We start from the raw sequence: 6,405 nt of genomic DNA, 5'->3' as shown, positions 1-6,405 counted from the left end.
CTCTACTAAAAATACAAAAATTAGCCTGACATGGTGGTACGCGGCTGCCATCCCAACTACTCGGGGGGCTGAGGCCGACGAATGGCTTGAACCTGGGAGGTGGAAGTTGCAGTGAGCCGAGGTCATGACACTGCACTCCAGCCTGGGTGATAGAGTGAGACTCTGTCTCCAAAAAAAAAAAAAAGAGAAATGTGTTCAACTGCCAGGCGTGGCGGCATGCGCCTGTGGTCCCAGCTACTTGGGGAGCCAAGGAGGGAGAATTGGTTGAGCCCGAAATGTTGAGGCCACAGTGAGCTGTGATCATGTGATTGTACTCCAACCTGGGTGGCAGAACAAGATCGTTCTTTATTTATTTATCTAAATAAATAAATCAATGCCAGTCCTCACTCCAAAAGAAATAATGCTCAACCACTTAACAAAACATGTGATCGCAATGGATGAACAGACAGGGCTTCACAGGAGAAGAAGAAACAGAGATCCTAGAACTAAGAAGCATAATACTCAAAATAAGAAATTCTCTGGGCCAGGTGCAGTGGCTCACACCTGTAGTCCCAGCACTTCGGGAGGCCCAGGCGGAAGGATCATTTGACATCTGAGCCTAGGAGTTTGAGACCAGCCTGGGCAACATAATGAGATCTTATCTCTACTAAAAATTTAAAAATTAGCTGGGTGTGGTAGCGTGTGCCTGTAGTCCCAGCTATTCTGGAGGCTGAGGCGGGAGGATCACTTGAGCCTGGGAGTACGAGGCTTCAGTGAGCCGTGATCATGCCACTGCATTCTGGCCTGGGTGACAGAGCGAGACTCTGCCTCAAAACAAAATAGTGACACTGGTAGGCTTAACAGCGTATTGCAGCTATAGAAGGAAACTGAAGACACAGCAGCTGAAATCATCTAAAGAACAGAAATTTTTAAGACAACGAAAAAAGAGACAGAGCCAAGCAATGTACAGAACAGCGTAAAACTTCCATGTGCATGCGTGTGACTGGAGTCTCCGAATGAGTGGAGAGAGAAGTTGGAGCGCACGCTATTTAGAGAAATACTGGCCCAAAGTTCCTTGGATCTAGTGAAAAACATCCATTTATAGACCCAAGAAGTTCAGCTAACTTCAAACAGGACAAACAGAAGCAACAGCACCATCAAACTGCTGAAAACTAAAGAAAAGTTGGAAAGAAGCCGGAGAAAAGGGCAGCCGGAGGTGCCGAATGCTGGTGCCTGCTGGTCAGACGCCTCACCGGAGGGCGGAGGGCAGAGCAGCGAGAGCGATGAGCCGCCCCCAGCGCTCCAGATCCAGCAAAAAAATCCTCAAAAATCCTCGCTGAAGGCGAAGGCAAGATAAAAGCTCTTTGAAGTAAATGAAAGCTGAGAAAATTTGCCGTCCTAAGAGCCGCCTGACAAAGCGCGCTAACGCCACATCGTCGGCACAACGGAAGGAGCTCGCTGGACGGCGGGGGGTGACAGCCCCCGTGTGACCTTGCAGGACCACCGTCCGCTCCTCGTCATCTCTTTTAAAGGGCAAATCTGCACGCTGTGTGTCCAGCACCATGCGCTTCGTGGGGTCTGGGTCGTGGAACACGTGGAAGCGGGAAAGTTCCTTTTTAAAGTTTCCTTTCCTGTTAAAGAGCAGGTGTGCTAATAACTTTGTTAAGCCCCGTCCTCTGTGGCTGTCAGACATGCCGTGCTTACAGGCACGTAGTACATTCTGTGTCCTGGTCCTTTAACCAAGACATCTGTGCTGGACGTGCTCACAGGCATGTCCCAGCTCTCCACTGCTTTGACCTGTTTAGAAACGTTCTAAGTCGTTAGCCAGTCGGGTTTTAGTTTAGATCGTGAGGTCTGGCTCCACCAGCGGAGATCAGACACGGCAGCAAGGACGACCCCACGTGCGTAAGGGAGAAATTTGTGTGTTTTCCTTTGTTCATCGTACTCTCGTGGCACGATGGCTGGCGAGGGTCCCCTTCCTGCAGTCCAGGAAGTAAAACTTGCGTTGCTGAAAGATCCTTTGTCTCAGTGCTGATTCTTCTTTGTGGCACCGAGCATCTATCTCCAACAGTGTGAGGAGAGGAGCGCGAGGCGTTGGGGTGGGAGGGGAAGGCCACTGCTGAAAAGGTGTGGGTGTCTCGTCAAACGCTGCCACATCTTCAGACGTCTCTGGAAACAGAAGTGAGTCGGGACTTGGGTGAGCAAGACGTTTAGGACCAGCAGGTGCAAAGGGAAAGGGTAGGGCTGACGTGTGGGCAGGTACCACGAGGCTGTGTGACCCATGGGGAGCTCTGGGGCATGCGAGGCCCATCCAGTCGGCACTGTGGGGGGGCCACACACCCTGGCCTTCGTCGGTCACTAGACGCCATCTTTCTGGGAAGGGCAGGGCATGGGAAAGGTGAAGGTGAAACAGAGCCTGGAAGAGCAGACCGGGTGCCCTGTGCTTCCAGGAGCCATCTGAGCAGCGCGCCTCGCCCAGCACCAGCCTCAGGAGCAGACTCCAGGGAGGCCACGCTGTCTGTCTTCTCTCCTGCTGCCACATGTCCACCGTCCCCCCAGATGGACCCGTCCTCAAATGTCCCCTGCACCCACACGCACCTCCGTCCCTGAGCTGGGGCATCTCCCGTGACCGGGGCTTCCTCCGATGCCCCCACCTCTGTCTGTGCCACCTCCTTCTCCAGACCCAAATTGCTCAAGGCCACTAGAGTGACTCTCGCTGTCTCCTGTGTGTGGCCGGTGGTGCCGCAGCCTCAGTGCGCTGTCGAAGGTGACTCCAGGCACGCTGCTTCCTAGTGGGGAACAGAGGACCCAACGGAGACCCTCAACAGCCTGCAGAGAGGAGAAAGGGGCCCTTTCCAGCCTCCACCTGTCTCCCTGTAAGGACAGGCGCCACGTAGGTGCTCTGCCAGCTTCCAGTACCTCCTGTTATTCAGAGAGAATTCTGGAAAATAACAAATCCTGACCAACATGCAACCCCACAGATACTCAGAGTCCCGATTTTTAAAGCAACCTCAGCCACCTCCATCCCAGCTTCTGCCCTGGTGTGGCCTATGGCTGGCACTCACTGTTTAAGAAGATGGAGAAGTGGACCTGCCCATCCCCCACGGGTGGGCTCCACACTCCATTTGGCCCCACTGAGGAGGGAACACGTGGGTCAGGAGGGCTGGGATTGCTGCAGGGGCAAGATTCCCCACTGGACACAGCCACAGCTTCCACGTGAGTTGGACCAGGCTGCTGTCCTCCACGCGGTGACTCAGGGATCCAGGCTGCCGAGATCTGAAGCCACAGCCTCTGCACCTCAGGGAGGAGGAGGGCTGCTGACTGCATGGCTCAGAGAGGTGCAGGCAAAACGTGCTTGGGGAGTACCACGCTGCCCGGCTGCAGCGGATTTCCTGGGCTCAGCATCCCGGGAGCCTCCTGCACTCGGGCCTCGGCACCCGCCCCCCAGCTGTGGGCGCTCCACCTCGTTCCTGCGTTGGGGGAATTCATGCGGGTGGAGGCTTCAGGCTCTCAGCTGCAGACTCAGAGTGGATTGGACCCTGCTATCTGCCCATGAGGGGCTGCAGCCAGGCAGGGGTCCATGTGTCCCCTGGCTGAGTATCAACGCACCAAACTCTGGGGCCGTGACAGTGGAGGTTCGGGCTGTCACAGCCTGCAGCCGGGAGCCTGAGACGGAGGTGTGGGCAGCGCTGGCGTCCTCTGAAGGTGCTGGGAGAGGGCCCTTCCCGCCTCCTCCAGCTCCCAGGGCTCCCTGGCTCGTGGCCCTGTGTCCACACGCAGCTGCCGTCCCTGCAAGTCGGGCTCCATCCCACTTGTCTTCTAACGGCACTGGCCATTGGGTTTAGGGTCCATCCTCCCCGGGACGGTCTCGTCTCAAGAGCCTTCACTTCAGTTTTCCTGCAAAGACCGTATTTCTGAATAAGGGCTCTGGGTTTTAGGATGAGTCCAGTGACAACATGGAACTGGGAGCTGGGGGACGCAGGAGCCGGGTTCAGCAGGGGTCGGGCTGCGGGCTCTGGCTCCCTCTGCCCATCCCACCTGCCTGTCCTGCTGAATGGGCACATGAACTTGTTCTAACCCCCGCCTCTCAGACAGGAGGGGCAGCACAGCAGGCAGATGGGCTGGGCACTTGCTCAGTGCCAGCTTTGCCAGTCGAGGGGCTAGGCAGGTCACGTGCCACTTCTATCCCACTTCTGCCTCCCATCACGAGCCGCAGCAGGCTGGGCGTGAGCGAAAACCGCTTGGAACCTCAGTTTCCCTGTCCGAGAGGAGACAACCGAGTCTCTCTCAGGATCAGGCAGGAGTGGAGGAGATGGTGGACCCGCTCAAAACCACCCCATTCCTCGATTGGGGTGCGCTGTGTCACCCATGCCTGGCTCAGCCCCACCATCAGGGGCACACGGCTGGCACTGGGAGGGGAGCCCTCAGAGGGGGCTGGGCTGGGGGTACTGGGAGAGAAGGGAGGGGAGCCACGTGGGGAGTGGCAGGGGCTCACCGAAGAGGCTGTGGGCTTGATCTGGATGCGGAGGGGAAGCTCCCCGACACCCACGGCAGCCAGGAAGGGCTGGAAGCAGACGGGAGTGAAAGCAGGAGGTGGAAGATAGGAGAAGAGGGCAGACCAGGCCAGGACTGACGGGGAGAGGCTGAGGTGGGGCAGGAAGGGGCCGGGGAGAAGGGGATGCCCAGACCCCCACCCCCCACCCCCTTTTCCCCAGCCTGGCCGAGAGGCAGGGGCCGCAGAAAGATGTAAGCGACCAACAGCCTTGTCTTGTTGCAAAGAAAATATTCCCTGAAAGACACATTAAAATGAAGTAAATAAAAGATAAAAATGGAAATATCAAGGCAGCAACTTCTCTTCTGATTACAAAGCAGGCGGCAGAGGCAGCGTGAGCCCTTGAGGACACAGCTGCACAGCCGGGCGGGCCTGATAAGGCCCCACAGCCTGCGCGGGCGAGATAAAGCCAGCACGCGCCTGTCCTCAATCCCGGCTGCCATCAGCATGCAGACAGCCTGACCAACTGGCGTTCCAGATAGAATAAAGACACGCGGCCACGCTATTACCGAGACCTTATTAATCCGCTTGCAGGCATTTAAATGCCGTGGGAAATATGGAGCTTAGGGCCGCAGCTGACAGTTGGCTTGACGCTTCATCAGATTCTTCCCCCCCAGCCCCTCTCCTTGGCATCCTCTCTGGGCCCCAACTTCTGCTGGGAAGGGAAGTTTTAGGTGCAGGTGGAGGGGCCACCTGGTGGGTGGGGGAACCCATGGGGTCACACCACTTGGGGGAGCTGTCCCTGAGGTCCGGGCGGGCAGAGCGTACCGCATGTGGGCAGCCTGCTGTGACCTCACCCTTTTTGAGTCCTTGATGTGCTGGGTTCCTGGTTTGGGTTTGATCATTCCTTTTTCTTTGAGATGAAGTCTTACTCTGACACCCAGGCTGGCGTGCAGTGGTGCGATCTCAGCTCACTGCAGCCTCCGCCCAGGTTCAAGCGATTCTCCTGCCTCAGCCTCTTGAGTAGCTGGGGTCACAGGCACGTGCCACCACGCCTGGCTATTTTTTGTTTTTTTTTTTTAGTAGAAACGGGGTTTCTCCATGTTGGTCAGGCTGGTCTCGAACTCCTGACCTCAGGTGATCCGCCTCCCTTGGCCTCCCAAAGTGCTGGGATTATGAGCGTGGGCCACCGCGCTCGGCTGAACTCTGTCTTTTCTTGCATTGAGCTGTTGGCCCAGCTGGCAGAGACAAGCACCTAAAACACAACCACATAAACAGCCTTGTTCTTGCAGGAAGGAGGCGAGATGGCTCCGGAGCCGCCGCAGGGCCCTGTGACAAGGGGGCCACTCCTGCTGAGGCTGGGCCAGCCAGGCCACCACTCTGCCCACACCCTCCATGGCTGCAAAGCCCTCTGTGAGCAGCTTAGGCCTCCAGGTCTGGCCTCCTTCCTGGTCTGGGCTTGGTCTGGCCTTGCTCCATGCAGGGCCTCACGTGAGTTGCAGGCCCCTGGGAGCCCTATTCTTCTGACATCCTCGCAGCCCGCCCTCCTCCTTCAAGGCCTGGCTCAACTGCCACCTCCCCAGAGATGCCTCCATGACCAGCCCCTCCCTTTACTGCACACCTCCTTGCCCATGCATGGGAGCAGGTGCCACAGGAGTGGATGCCACAGGAGCAAGTGCCATGGGAGCAGGTGCCACAGGAGTGGATGCCACGGGAGCAGGTGCCACGGGAGCAGGTGTTTGTGTCCACTTCCTCCCCTACTCCTTCCTCGGGTTGAGAATGGCGAGTGGGGAGTGGCAGGCATCGCTCCAGGGCTGTCAGGAGCAGTGGGGTTAGATGCAGGGGTGGGGTGGGAGGCCGGACCATGAGGCGTTGGGGGGCTGGGCCAGGCAGAGGTGAGTGTAAGGGAAGGACCTCTATACAGAGGGACTGGC

General features: G+C 57.3%; 1 long non-coding RNA gene across 1 annotated transcript; it reads right to left on the bottom strand.

The window, feature by feature from the left end:
• Positions 1-1,059: 1,059 nt before the first annotated feature.
• Positions 1,060-2,757, bottom strand: LOC110568317 (uncharacterized). Its single transcript, XR_002478612.2, has 2 exons — positions 2,578-2,757; positions 1,060-2,148 (listed from the first exon to the last, which is right to left on the bottom strand). It is a non-coding gene; the product is annotated as an uncharacterized LOC110568317 (long non-coding RNA).
• Positions 2,758-6,405: the final 3,648 nt, after the last annotated feature.

Source organism: Aotus nancymaae, unplaced genomic scaffold (assembly GCF_030222135.1).
Source record: "Aotus nancymaae isolate 86718 unplaced genomic scaffold, 86718_ANA_hifiasm-v0.15.2.pri h1tg000095l, whole genome shotgun sequence".
Taxonomy (NCBI): Eukaryota; Metazoa; Chordata; class Mammalia; order Primates; family Aotidae; genus Aotus; species Aotus nancymaae.
The sequence above is the reverse complement of the archived record's forward strand: the minus strand, read 5'-3'. Positions and strand labels throughout refer to the sequence as shown.